The following is a 15,680-nucleotide window of genomic DNA, read 5'->3' as shown; positions in this document are numbered from 1 at the left end:
TGTAGGGGTGATTGGAGCAGGCACAGGTATCTGGCCGCAGTAGGGGATTTTGGGCTAAGCATGTTGGGGGTTTATGGCTGCCCCTGAATGCCTAGGTGGAAGCTATGTTCCTGTCCCCTACAGCACACAGATGGGTGAGTTTTTGTAGCCAGATTTGGGCACCTAATGCTGTTGGCTATAAGGACTGGGAGGCACCACTTATTCTTGAACCAGTGTCATGGGTGGCTAGGTGGAATGGGTGAAGTCGCCAGCCATCAGGCCCCTGATGTGGGTTGGTGAGGATCCTGCTTAATGGGCAACGTGGTGTCAAATCTCACAAATCTGCCACTTCCCCTTAGTTGTTCCCGTTGAAAATCGGCTTCAGGTATATACCCTGTTGTATTATGCTAATGAGAGCCTATGCTGTTGAATAGGCCCACACAGGTCTAGGCAGGGGAAAAAGCATCTGAAGCCTGTGGACCCCTTATAAGTGTGCTTAGATAAAGGGGCAGTGCCTGCCCTGAGTTTCCACCTTAGGGGTTGTGGTGTTTTTTAGAGACTAGTTTGGGTGCTATTAGTCTTGAGTACCCAGCTTATGGGAGTTAGCGGGTTTTTTTTGTTTGTTTGATTTTCCCCTAAACCCAGGACACCGATTTGGGCACGATAGGCTCTATTTCTGGCTTGGGGGCGTGGCAATTGTTGAATACAGCTAGACTGGTATTGGAGCACACAGGGTAGGTGAGGGGAAAAGAGGCACTCCTTTGCTACTAAGGTCCCAGAGGGAAAAGGGTTATTTTGATCCCGCACAGTAGGTTAGATGCTTGCACTTAACTTTCACAGATTCAGCATTGCTTCCCTTGTCTCTGGAGGCTTGTGCAGACTCTTCACTGCCCTGTCTCTCTCGACGCGGTAAAATGTGTTCTGAGTGCTACTGCTTGCCTCAGCCCACATGCACCAGCCTATCCTGTCCGTTGGGTTCTGACTAGCTCATGTCTAGCATCTCTTTGCTGCTTCTGAACTGTCTCTCCCACCCCCTGCTGCTCAGTCAAACTCCTTAACTTTGTCTTTGATGTTCAGGGCTTCTAGATTGTCACATATAATTGATTCACTTGTTTTTTCAAGTCTCTGTTGAAAGAGGGACCACAGGAAGCATCTGACTATTTCACCATCTTGGCAATATTTTCCAACAAAAGTTCTTAGATCTCTGAACCCTGAATACTAGTTCATAAATTATGTCAATAATACATTAAATTATGAAGGCTGTAGTGGCTTAGTCCTTCTTGATGCCAGGATTTGAGTCTTACAAAAAATAGCCACTTTATCTCCGAACGCATGTAGTTATGAGAAAAGACAAGAGCTAGCCTAAAATATTTGAGCAAAATTATGGCTCACTTTAGCTGCCTAGGTAGTACCTTGGTGGCGCAAAAGGTTAAGCACTTGACCACTAGATGAAAGATTGGCAATTCAAAGCACCCAGAGGTGCTTTGGAAGACAGGCCTGGGAATGTGCTTCCAAATGTCACCATCTTGAAAACTCTGTGGAGCAGTCCACACATGAGGTCACTATGAATAGGAATCAATGGCAACTAACTAGAACAACTAGCTGTCAAACTTTAGAATTGTTTCTTTTGGAAGTAAAAAACAGTAATCATTGTTAAACAAAAGGACTGTGAATGAGAAGATTATATCATATAATGTTATTAGACATACATACTATGTATATACACAATGGAAACCCTGGTGACATAGTGGTTAAGAGCTATGGCTGTTAACCAATAGGCTGGTAGTTTGAATTCATTAGGCACTGCTTGGAAACCACATGGGGCAGTTCTACTCTGTCCTGTAGGGTCTCTATAACCAGGGAAAGAATAGTACTGTTTTTTTTTTTTTTTTTAATTTGGCCAGAATAATACAGTTTATGTAAGAAATCTCTTTCTAAAAATGGGAGCATACTTGTAAAATAAACCAATTTTCTTAGTTATATTTTGGAATTTTTTCTAGATTTAAATTGCATTCAAACTTCCCAAGCTAGACATTTTTTTTTAACATAACCTGAGGCCAATATTTATTAATTAAAAATATGTCTTATACTTTACAAAGAGACTAGTTGACAACAAAAGTATAATTGACCTTAAAATCCTCAGAAGACTGAGTCTTCACAGCTTCTTCAGAATTCTGATGGATTCTCCAGGCAGTGCTTGTGGCACATAAGTTCACAGGTTTGGCACCTGAAAACTGCAGGATCTGAGATCAAAAGGTTTCACAGAACAAAATATTCTGGTCAACTTGGGAAGTTCCATTTCCCAACCCTCACTGCCCTTATATTTCCTTCTCCCCAATTCCGTCTCCCAGGCAAGTCCTCAGTCTATCGGCCAGAGAATTTGTTCTTGGAATCTCTAAATTCATGGCCATCATTGGGGCAATTTTCTTCACAGCCAGTTTCCTAGGATCAAAGGAGACAGAGCTGCTGACCACTGTCTCCAAGTGGGTACTGCTGGTGCTCAGGCCATCATAGGCTGGCTCCACTGTGGAGGGGTTAAAGCTGTTGCTGCTGCCACTGCTGGAGGAGCTTGGCTGCTTCCCGTGGTGTACAGATCTGACTTGATCTTGACTCTCTCAGGGATAGCTGCGTCTAGTTTTCCGAATTTTTCCTGCCTCCTTCAGATATCACAAGGCAGCTTGGCCACAGAGTTGAAAAAGGCCATTGTTGCTTGTCAGTACTCGTAACTTTTTATTTGTAACTGCTGCCCCTGGGCATCCTGAAGCCACAGGTACATCTCCCACCATGACTCATATTCTTCTGGCCTTTCTTCCTTAAAGCCTCAGTGACAGTGAATTTTCCATAACTGATTTGTTTTTTCAATTAATATGTGATTGTACTCCTCATTGAGATATAGTTGATCAGGTGTACACCTCTCTAAAATAGGTTCAAGGACAAAATATGGGACTTTTCCCTCTTCAAAGATTGAATCGATGTTGCTTTTTCAGTACTCGGATGCACTGCTGGTGCAAGGTCATCATTTTGGGGAGATGGGCACACTTGGAACCAAAATACACCTGCATCTTAGAATTCATTCTGTGGTCAGTAAATTGGATTTTTTCCTCTTCCTGGGGTAAAGAGAGTGCTTTTTGCTTTGGCTGCAAGGAGAATATCAACTCAAAGGAAAGAAATGGAGGATAGTTGGCCAGCATCATGGGTAACAGGAGGTCTGGCGACACTGGCAACACATCGGTGGGGACATTTTTCAGTTTGGCTGAGTTGGCTCCAGACGGCTGCAACTTCTCTGATTTCTTTTCATTCACTTTAGGTAATTTCTGAACCAAGTCCAAGTTTTTACCAGTGCTTTTAGAATCACTTTTTTTTTTTTTAAGTCCGTTTTCTCCAAGTGCCTTGGGTGAAGTTTTCACGATCTTTCTTTTTCTTCCAGGGCTGGTCATAGCTGAGGTATGACTCAAAAGACATGGCGGGCTGCTCAGATTCATCATCCATACCTGCCTCTCTAGCTTTAGGGAGGAAGCTTGCTGATTTTCTATTCAGATTGGAAGTTTTTAGTTTCTCTTCCTGAGTCTTAAGATTGTTGGAAACCTTCTCTCTTAGCTTGGGCACTAGGTCTCCTGCCCCCTTTCTTATGTCTAAAGTGTCTAAACTTAGCTTATTTTTGTCTCTTTTGGTTTTCTATGCGTCTTTGTGCTTTGGTTTTTTAAGGTGTCTGTCTGAAGCAACCTCTAAGGCAGGCAAAAACTTTTTCTTGATGCTGCTCCCTCTTTCTTGACACCACTGGAGGGTGATTTCTCCTTTGTGTTATTGCCTGAGAGCGGCCTTCAGCTTTCCTCTTTGGAAACGGCCTTGGGTGATTTCTCCCTGCTCAGAACGGAAGACTTTTCATCTCCCTTGGCATCCAACAGACATTTTTCCTTGTGGGAGGCTTTATGCTCCTCGCTTTGAGTCACCACCCCTTTACTCTGGGTTCACCCAGGTGTCCTCGGCTGACTCCCAGACTGTCCTGAAAGGCATTACTGTGGCCTTTTCCAGGCTTCTGGCATGGAACAGTGTGTTCATGGTCCTCCTCCTGGGATCTGAAGTGGTCCACACCTATCTGATGAAGACTGGTAGAAGATGGAGGAGACTGAACATGGCCTTAATCGGAAGATTTGTGGTCTGAAGAACAAGCTGGTGAGACTCTGTGGCACTCTTTCTCTTGTCCATTCTCTCATGAATGTGAGAGACTTTGTGAGGTCTCTCATGTTTTGAGAGTTATCTTTTTTTTTTTTTTTTCTGTCTGTGATCAGGGCTGTAGGATCGGCTACCAAAGGCTTTCCAGTTTTCTTGGTAGTCCACCTTCAACTCCTCCTCCTTCAGAAGAGCATTCCTGGAGCACTTTTGGGAAATACCTTCTCAAAGTGCTGTTTGTCAAGCTCAGTGTTCCTTTCAACAGGAACCTGCTCTTTCCACAGGGCCATTAAATGTTTGGCAAAGCTTCCCATGCACTTGTGTTTTCACGAGCTGTTTACTGTTTTCCCAAACCCAGTCTCCGCAAGAACGTCTACTGTAATAGTCAATGTGGAGAGTTTCTTCAAATGTATCAATAACTTCTTGGAGTCGGAGTTCACAGCCAGGCACGCCTGCAGCTTCTCCACAACTTGGAGTGCTTACTCTGCTACCATCGCTGTCTCTGGTGCTGCTCTTCGCTGGAGCTGGAGCTGGATTCAGGTCTCATCCTTGGACCGCGGCTCGGCCGTGCATCCCAAGCTACACATATTTTAAATCAATCTATCTACCAAGATATATCAGCCTTTTGTCCACTTTTCTTAAGAATTTTTTATGAGACAGTATAATGAATGTGTTATATTAATTTTAAGAAAGATTCTGATGGTTCACATGATTGCACATATGTTCAGTTTTTAATGGCACTTTAGAGGCTATTCAAAGGAAGGTCAAGAAAAAGACTAATTAAGGCAGATATCACATCTCCTTGATCCCCCAGTCTTTCTGCATATATAAAAACTAGTAAAATCAGGTACATATATTTTTTCATTCAACAGATATTTTTTGAATTCATACTATATGTGTCACTTCACAAAACAGTATATATAGGAATTAACTCAACTGAAAAGTGTCTGTCCTCATGGAGCTTACAGTCAAGTTGGAAAACATAAACAAGGAAAATATATATTACAGGTAAAGATAATCTCTAAGAAGAGAAGCAGTGTGATAAGATAACAAAAATTAATGGTGGGAAAATACTAATTGCTGCCCAGGATGAGAAAAAAAAAAAAAATTGCTGCCCAGGATGAGAAACAACCAGAATTCACAATCCTTGCTAGTGAGAGTGCAAGTTGGTAAAGTCATTTTGTAAAACTGTTTGGAATCGTCTATTAAAGCTGAGCTTGTGAAAATTTATGACGTAGTAATTCTTTTTCTAGGTTTATTCCCAACAGAAAGGCCTTAATATATTTATCAAAATATACACAGGACAGTGTAAGCTTGGAGATGGTAAGTACTGAAAGAGCACAAAGAGCAGTGAAAATGTTGGAGTGCTAATAATACTTGGTGTCCTGATTTAGGTGCTTGATCTGGCTCTGAGTGTGACCTTATCTAAAACTAATATCGTTTTTGTCATACCAAGGTTTGAGGTCACCAAAAAAAGACTCAAATCATATGGTCTAACAACGGATGGTACAAACACTTTACTCAGAGAACAAATGGCATGAGATCACCTTCAGTTGTGGGACCTGGTCTCCCATAGCCAGTAAGTTCCCCCTTAAGGCCGGCACTGGGCAGATGTTCCACACACACTTCTTTTGGGCTGTGGTCAAACCAGAGACCCCGTTCCTTCCTTGCTGGGAAAAGATACAGAAGAGTGGGGTTGGCTAAGTGTCGTATGTTGTCCACGCATGTGCAAGAGACAGAGGAAGAAACTATGTGTGCCCCAAAAAAGGAAGAAGGCATCTATAATAACAAGAAGGGACTAGGAGAGAGCAAGTTCTCTGCTTTGGCAGCTCAGCTGCAAGATGTAGAGGCAGACCATCCTCCAACAGTTTTCTTTCATGGTGTATCTGTCAACCGTTTTTTTTTTTTTTAAGTAGGCTAGCAATAAGTTAGGAAATGTCTTTTCTTTAAAAAGTTTTAGGAGGGGATTTAGTCTCATTAATTCTCACAGCCCGCCCAAGCCAGGGGTAAATAGAAAGTGCTATTAATAATGAGGCAAATGAGATTCAGTGAGATTACATCCCAAAACATGAGTTGGTAGCATAAATGACAAAGAAATAGCCTTTTTTTGTTGCTGAATTCACATCTATGAATTTATAAAATCTGTTGAATTATGAAAGTGTATCAACCCATCATAGGCATTAATGACCCTCACCAGCGCTTTCAATCTCAATGTAACATCACCTTATATTTGAGAAGTAAACCATTTCCAAATATAGAACTTCAAAAGCAAAACAATCTATCTATTCTGGTATGAGATCAAAACAATCTATTATATAAAAACTATTAGAGCATGCATATTTGACTCTCATCAATAAAAACTATTCCTGACATTTCCTGTGGTTCAATATATTGACATCATAATCCTATTGCTAGGAGGTTTTCATCACATTTTTTTTTCCTTTATTGTGTTTCAAAATATACATATATACATATCAAAATCAGTTCTTAAAAAAAATTTACTTTTCAAGATTAAATAATTCTTACAACTAAAAATAGTTAATGTTATGAATTCTTAGCAAAACAAAAAAATTAAGAGTGTGAAGATTATTGCGAATATTATGGTTCTGAATTAATCTATGACTAAAAGTAAAATAATTTAGGTTTCCAAAAAATTGTTTAAATTCTTGCCATCCCCTATAAAGACATATGCATTTATTGAAGTCAGGTTATATTTGAAAGGCATTTCAATAAATAGGGAAAAAAATTAATCTAAAAAAAATCTGGACATGCCTATCATGAAATTTTGACAATTATAATTAACAAGTTCTTAAGACTTCTGAATTAAAAAAATATTTTCCTTATAAAAACAGGTAATTGATAAATATTTGGTAAATATACAAATGTATGGCTAGGCAAATGAATAAACACAACTATATGTGGAGTACATTGATTGTTGATAAAAAGATTTTTGTTAACTTGTCACATACATTTTTGAAAGTAGTGGAAGCTTACATGCCATCACATGAAATCTGGTCCTGCTTTATCCTTTTACTATTGTCCTAAATGTCCTTCTGTTGTGGACTGTAGAATCGATTCCAACTCATAGCTACCCTGTGTAACAGAGTAGAACTGCCCCACAGGGTTTCCCATGCTGCAATCTTCCAGGGAGTAAATCACCAGGTATTTTCTCCTGTGAAACTCTTTTTGGTAGGTTCGAACTGTTGACCTTTCAGTTAGCAGCTGAGCACTTAATCGTTGCATCACCAGGGCTCCTTTGACTTAGGGCACACAATAATACACTGTCCAAAATATCACAGACCACACAATTACACCATCCCTCCAGCACATCATAAACGAAAATAATTGTCAGATTAAATATTCCAAGATGCAAAATGAAACCATGCATACTATAATGTAGATAAAAAATTATCTGATTTAGAAATGAGAGATCAAAAAACTAATTAAAAAAAACAACAAAATAGTCCCACAGAAATAGATTGATTAACTTAATCATATTTAAGTTAAAGGAATGCCACAGCTCACCACGATGGTATATTTTACAAATGAATTTGGGAACCATGACTAAAAACATATATAACACATTAAGGATCACTATCCTTCATAGGGAAACCCTGGTGGCATAGTGGTTAAGAGCTATGGCTGCTAACCAGAAAGTCGGCAGTTTGAATCCACCAGCCACTCCTTGGAAACCCTCTGGGGCAGTTCTACTCTGTCCTATAGGGTCACTGTAAGTTGGAATTGACTCGACAGCAACGGGTTTGGTTTGGTTTTTGGTATCCTTCATATGTGAAATGCAATTATAAATTAATACATGAAAAACTACACCTAACAGGAGGATTGGTAAGAGATGTACATAAGTGGGATGAAAGATTGTATATATATTATATAATCAAAATTTTCTAAAACCAAAAGCAACACATTTGTGCATATGCTTCTGTGTGGTCTTCTTTTCCTCCAGTTGTGTATTCTAACCACATGAGCTAATTTCACCTTTTAGTTATACTGTATCTTCAGTAGACTATTGTTAAGATTTGACATGCTTTTGGAATAGCATGTCATAAGGTTGTTGATGTCAGCTGCTGTCGACTCAGTTCCAACTCATAGTGATACTATGTACAATAGAATGAAAAACTGCCTGGTCCTATGCCATCCTCACAATCATTTCTATGTGAGCCCATCACTGCAGCCACTATGTCATTCTGTCTTGTCGAGAGACTTCCTCTTTCACTCACTCTCTACTAAGCATAATGTCCCTCTCCAGGGTTCCATCCCTCCTGATAAACATATCTAAACTACGTGAGATAAAGTCTTGCCATCCTCTCTTCTAGAGAGGATTCTGGTTGTCCTTCTTCCAAGACAAATTTGTTCATTCTTCTGGCAGCCCATGCTATGTTCAATATTCTTTGCCAAAACAATAATTCAAAGGTATCAATTCTTCTTTTATCTTCCTTATTCATTGTCCAGCTTTTTCATGCATATGAGGTGATTGAAAGTACCATGGCTTGGATCAGGTGCATCTTAGTACTCAAAGTCACATGCTTGTTTTTTTTTTTTTTTTTAAAGCTTTTAAAATTTCTTTTGAAGCATATTTGCCCAATACAGTACATCATTTTATTTCTTCACTGCTACTTCTATTGGGCATTGATTGTGGATCTAAGTAAAATGAAATTCTTGATAGCTCCAGTATTTTCTCCATTTATCATCATGATTCTTATTGATCCAGCTGTGAGGATTTTTGTTTTCCTTATGGTGAGGTGTAATCCATAGAGGTGTAGATTTTGATCTTCATCAGTAAGTGCCTCAAGTCCTCTTCACTGTCAACAAGCAAGGTTGTATCATCTACATATTGCAGGTTGTCAATTAGTCTTCCTCCAATCTTAATGCCGTGTTCTTATTCATATAGTCCAGCTTCTCAAATTATCTACTCAGCATACAGACTGAATAAGTATGATGAAAGGATACAACTCTGACACACATCTTTCCAGACTTTAAACCAGACAGTATTCTTTTCCTGTCCAAATGACCACCTCTTCTCCTATGTACAAGTTCCTCATGAGCATAATTGTTTTAGAATTCCTGTTTTTCACAATGTTATCCATAATTTGTTACTATCCACACAGTTGAATGCCTTTGCATAGTCAACAAGACACAGGTGAACAACTTTCTGCTCTCTTCTGCTTTTAGCCAGGATACATCTGATATCAGCAATGATATCCCTCATTTCACATGTCATAGGATAATATAATAATATTGTAATATGGGTCTAACTGTAGTGAAAACTCTTGAGGGAACCATCATTAAAACAAGATATTTGTGTGTAAGTGAGATAATGGAAAAGCCTGGATCATAAGAATTAACTTCTGTGAAAACCCTGAGGCCCTTATGGGGAGATATTCTAGCATAAATATTAGATTTCTTTGTCCCAGGCAGAAAACCCTGGTGGCATAGTGGTTAAGATCTCAGGCTGCTAACCAAAAGGTCCCAGTTCAAATCCACCAGGTGCTCCTTGGAAACTCTATGAGCCAGTTCTATTCTGTCCTGTAGGGTCTCTATGTGTTGGAATTGACTCCATGGCAACAGGTTTTGTCCCAGGAATACATTCACAACAGGGGTGATGTCACTGATAAGCAGGTGCAAATTGCTTTTGGGATAGTGAAAACAACTTAGGTATTACAGTGGTTTGTGGTTCTCTATATTGGAAACCCTGGTGGTGTAGTGGTTAAGTACAATGGCTGCTAACCAAGAAGTTGGCAGTTTGAATCCACCAGGCACTCCTTGGAAACTCTATGGGGCAGTTCTACTCTGTCCTTTAGGGTCGCTATGAGTCAGAATCAACTCGGCAGCAGTGGGTTTTTGGTTTTGGTATAGGCCCACAGTACATAAATGGCATAAACAAATATATGCCAATCATGAGTGGCAGGAGAGAAATTAAGGGGGAAAAAAGGTTGCTTAGTGGGGTGACAGCAACAACAAAAAAAGTGAGACACACTAAATTGGAAGATAGTCAAATTAAAATTTTATCCTCTTACTAACCTACTATTTTGAGCACCATAATCTTACAGAACTGAAATTTAATGAATTTTCAAAAAATAACAAAATACTATGCTAAATCAAAAATTAAAGAAGTATTTAAATATTGAAGATGAATTTTATAATATAACATAAGCCAAGGATAGTAATCTTTAAAAATTAGAAGAATGAATCTGCAAAACCTTCTGTGTACAATTGCATAAAACTAAATGCTACAGTTTAATGCATTTTGGAAGAAGAAAAATGTTGCTTCTGACAAATTGAGATAGTATGTTACTATTGGAAATTGTATACTTTACTCGGTGTAAAGCAACAAATAAAACAATAATCAATATAAAGCAACAGAGTAAGACAAAAGAATTCTCATCAGTTTATTAATTTGAGAAGAGAGAATTATTGTTTTAGCACATCACATAGAGTTACATTTCCAGAGAAAAAGTGCTCTATTTACTTCTGTGTTTGAAGGTAACATTGTCAAAAAAGAAACAAAATATAGGCTTGACAATTTTCTGATTTCCCTAAGAGAATACAAAATCCATTTAGATGGATTTTTAGACAGCATCTGGTATATTGAAACATTTTCTAGAAGAAGATTGTAGCCACAAATATGATTACATACATCTAGTAACGGAAGATTAGTGATTACTGCAAGTTCTGCAGACACACCAGTTAGACATCTTTATTATAAGACTGGAAAATACAATCCATGGTATCACTGAGTGAAGACAAGTTATAATAATGAAAAATTTAAAAAAGCAAAACAAGTCAGCAAGTCAAAATTTAGAAAATAGCACAGCACCTATATCTCAACACAAGAGATTTGTGACAGGGTATGAATCCAACACTTCATAAAAAGTAACATAACTTAGAGAGAAAAGAGCTAGTGGTATTCATGCAGTAAATATTAGCAAGTAAATTCTGTGAGCATTCTTCTGTAGTTCTTGTGCACTATCATAAACATAGTAATTATTTATTTGGTTTGTTTTTTGTCCTTTAGTACCGTTATAATATTTTTTAGAAACAGATTAGGCATACAGTCTATGTTTATGCCTTTGCACTAATCAATTTGTTATTACTTCTTAACCACTGTAAAAAAAAAAATTGTCATCAATAAATATTAACTATAGAGTAGGCAGTATTCATAGGACGTGATTTCATATATGAGATTTCCATTCATGTGGATTTATTTCCTTCCTATGATCATTGCTGGGGCATAATTTCCTGAGGGTTTTTTTTTTTTTTTTTAACCCAACTTTTCTATGATTGCACCAATAATTAAAATAACATGCGCTACTGGTGGAAAGTCAAAGGAATCTAAAGCCATTTGAAGCCATGAGTTTTACAGAGGAAAGATCACATATAGGGAATGATACAGTTTTAAGGCCAAAACGGAGAATCCCATTGGAGAGAAAACTGTTTTTTCACTGGAGGAAGCTACAGAACAGACCACTCACTCCCCTGCTGCCTAAAGGCTAAGTGCGAAAGGGTGCTTTCTTCACGGGACCCCTCATCCTAAGAAGATGGGTTTCCTTGTTCACTACTGACATTACTTCTTTCTGGGTCCACAAATATTTCCTGGTAGAGCAGTTATCAGAAAAATTCCACTATAGAATGAATTGAATTTGTGTGGCCGTTCTAATTGAGATGATAGGACTTGCTCTATCCACCACCTACTAAAAATCCAGGATAACAGAAGTGCTTGGTAAGGAAGTCTCACCACAGAGGTCAGAACTTGCATATTGTTTACTATCCAGCCATGAAAACAAAGATTTTTACTATATTGTCCACCTCTTTCTAGGTAACAACTCCAGAGACAATCTAGAAGAATGACCTATACGAGATGAGAGGGAAGGAATGGGTAAGGGGTGCACCTCACTAGTACCCTAACTAGAATTAAACACAATTAAATAGGTAGAATATTATAAGTAGGATACAAAGCTGAATTAATAGAACAGATTGTTCACATTGAAAAAAAAATTAATGGAGGAGATAAAAGAACATATAAAAAATCACGACTACTCCCAAGAAAATAAAACATAAATGAGATTTTTTTTTTCCTTGATGAGAAAAATCATAATGGTAGAAACAATAAAAAACTTAAAATGGAGTACCCTGCTGAGAATAAACTCCATGTTCCGGAAGGTGAAATAGAAGAGATTGCTCAAAACAGAGCAAAAATACTAAGCAAATGAGACCATGGCAATAAAAGTAAGAGTCATGGAGGATGGAACTAGGAGATGCATGTGAGAATAATACGTATTTTGGAAAATAAATTTGGTAAAGCAAGAACAATTTAAAAATCATTAAAAAAAATTCTGCAATAAAAATTTATTTATAATAAATTATCTACAATAAAATAATTTTTCTTTGTATAAAAATTAATAATTGGAAAATGTATTAACACATCCCATTATATTGAGAAATTAAGAGAAAACATATATTTTTAAAATTGCTAAAAAAAACCTTTTGTTAAAATAAACACTTTTTTCTTATAAAACCTTAATTTAAAAAGAAATGAAGTAATATTTCCTTAAATGTTATATAGTGTATTTGCCAGAAGCAAATGACAAAAATTTTATTAAATGGTTGAACAATATAAAATTCCCATAAAAATCAAGAACAAAAGAGTAATCTAATCTATTACCACTACTACTCAATATTTTTTTTTAAGGGCTAATTAATGTTATGTGGCAAGAAAAATAACGAGCTCTGAAGAAAGAATAGTTGGAATTTACAGATGAATCCTTTACTTAGCAGTTTTTAGTCACCGCAAACTTTTAAATTAAAAACAACAAACATAAGAAAAGTGATAAAATACATGAAAGATGAATAATAACCAAAGCCAACCAACAATGATTTTTATACAATTAATAGCCAATTAGAATCATAAATGAGAACAAATAATACCATGCTGTATACATATGGAGCAGTTCTACTCTGCACACATGGGGTTGCCATGGTGTCAAAACTAACAATAACAACAAGCCATGTTAATTTAAAAAAAAAAATTGGAATCAAATTATAAAAGATACCGTACCCACATGAAGAGAAGAAAAATGGAAAGGCATACCTTGCTGCTGGTGGCAAAGATTTACTAACAGAAGTCTGTGAACTATTCAAAAGTTAATAGACTGACTCTGAGGCAGAGCCAAGATGGCAGAATAGACAGATGCTTCCGTCGAGCCCTCTTTACAACTAAGACCCAAAAAATCAAGTGAAATGAGTATATTTGTGACAAGCTGGGAGCCCTGATAATCAAAGGCAAGCTGAGACAACGAACTGAGGTGCAGGGGGAGGAAGAGGTGATTCAGAAGTGGAGAGGAGTTACCAAACCTGAATCATGGGGAGCCCTCAGGTACCATTCCCGGAGAAGCAGCCGCAGCGGCAACGGGCTGGTATTAGCCTTCGGCTGCATTTCCTCAAGGAGAAGCAGCCAGACACACAGCCCACTCACACCTCAGGAACCTGAGGAGAATGGGGCTCCTGGCAAAAGCTAAGTACTTGCGTATATTTTACCGCGTCCCCCTACCCCTAAGCCAGGTTCAGCAGCAGAATCCCTGGGCATGAGATAGATGCTGGTGAGCACCTAGAGCCATCCTCCTAGCCTTGGGGAAGGAAGAAACTGCAACTGGGGGGAAAAGATGATTTGTTAGCTCCATTAACCGGAGGAGATCAGGATAGAAGCGGCTCCTGTCCAGGCATAAAAACTCCGTGGACCTTGAGCACCTTTCCCTTCTGCATGGACCTGTGTGGGCCTATTTTGGGAAAATAGGCCCTTGTTGGCAAACTCCAACCAATTCAGGTGTGCGGTAGAGAGGTGGGTGTTTGACTTTTGACATTTCTTTGCCTATTAAACAAGGTCCTCACCTACATACATCAGGGACCTAAGGACTGGTAGCTCCACTCAGGTCACCCAGCCACCTGCGACAGGGGTCTAAAGATAACTGATGCCTACCAGTCCTTGCAACCAAAAACTTTGGGTGTCCATGGTCCCTCTGCAGAACCCACCCACCAGCATGCTCCAGGGAACAGAGACACATTTTCTTCAGAGACAATTGGGGGTGGGTTCTCAAACCCCTGCCTTGTTCAGAGAGTGACCTCCTGCTGCAATCTGATACTGGTATATATGCCAATCACCCCTGCCCCTCTAAGACTGTAGGACAGAGCCTGTAGCACACACTTGATAATCAGCTATCTGGAAACCAGAGCAGAATTCATACAAGAAATCTGAATAGACTCCTGATGAAAAGCTCTAGCCAGCTGGGAACAGGACATCAGAGCTCCAAAGATGAAAATAATCAAGCTAGCTCACTCAACCAACCCATGGGGTATACAAAAACAAAACAAAGCAAGCAGCTAGGACACAGTAAGCAAGCATAAACTAATACAATAACTTATAAATGGCTTAGAAACAACAATCAATATCAAGTCACATAAAGAAACAGACCATGATCACCTCAACATGCTCTCAAAACAAGGAATCCAGGGATCTTCTAGATAAAAGTGCATTCCTGGAATTACCAGATGCAGAAGACAAAAGTTGAATATACACAACCCTTCAAGACATCCAGAAGGAAATGAGGCAATATGCAGAACAAACCAAGAAAAACACAGATAAAGCAACTGAAGAAATTAGAAAGATTATTCAGGAACATAATGAAAAGTTTAAAAAGCTGGAAAAATCCATAGACAGGATTCAGAATTTCAGAAGATTAACAATAAAATTACAGAATTAGATAACTCAATAGAAAGTCAGGGGAGCAGAATTGAGCAAGTAGAAGCTAGAATTTCTGAATTCGAAGATAAATCACTTGACACTAATATATTTGAAGAAAAATCCGATAAAAGAATTAAAAAAAAACTGAAGAAACCTTAAGAATCATGTGGGACTCTATCAAGAGAAATAACCTATGAGTGATTGGAGTACCAGAACGGGGGGGGATAACAGAAAATACAGAGAAGATTCTTGAAGATTTGTTGGCAGAAAACTATCCTGATATTGCAAAAGATGAGTAGATATCTATCCAAGATGTTCATCAAACCCCACATAAGTTAGATCTTAGAAGAAAGTCACCAAGACATATTATAATCAAGCTTGCCAAAACCAAAGATAAAGAGACAATTATAAGAGCAGTGAGGGATAAATGAAAAGTCACCTACAAATGAGAGCCAATGAGAATAAACTCAGACTACTCGGCAGAAACAAGGCAGGCAAGAAGGCAATGGATGACATATTCAAAAAACTGAAGGAAAAAAATTGCCTGCCAAGAATCATATATCCATCAAAACTGTCTCTTAAATATGAAGGTGAAATTAAGACATTTCCAGATAAACACAAGTTGAGGGAATTTGTAAAAACCAGACCAAAACTACAACAAATACTAAAGAGACTTCTTTGGTTAGAAAATCAATAATATCAGTTATCGACCCAAGAATAGAACACTGGGCAGAGCAACCAGAAGTCAACCCAGACAGGGAAATCAAAAAAAAAAAAAGCA

At 38.3% G+C, this 15,680-nt stretch overlaps 1 pseudogene; it reads right to left on the bottom strand.

Annotated features, from left to right (window-relative positions):
• Positions 1–2,077: 2,077 nt before the first annotated feature.
• Positions 2,078–12,585, bottom strand: LOC135228649 (elongin-A-like; annotated as a pseudogene).
• Between the last annotated feature and the right edge of the window lie 3,095 nt (positions 12,586–15,680).

The sequence above is a fragment of the Loxodonta africana genome, chromosome 25 (assembly GCF_030014295.1).
Source record: "Loxodonta africana isolate mLoxAfr1 chromosome 25, mLoxAfr1.hap2, whole genome shotgun sequence".
NCBI lineage: Eukaryota > Metazoa > Chordata > Mammalia > Proboscidea > Elephantidae > Loxodonta > Loxodonta africana.
This window is presented reverse-complemented; position numbering and strand designations above follow the sequence as displayed.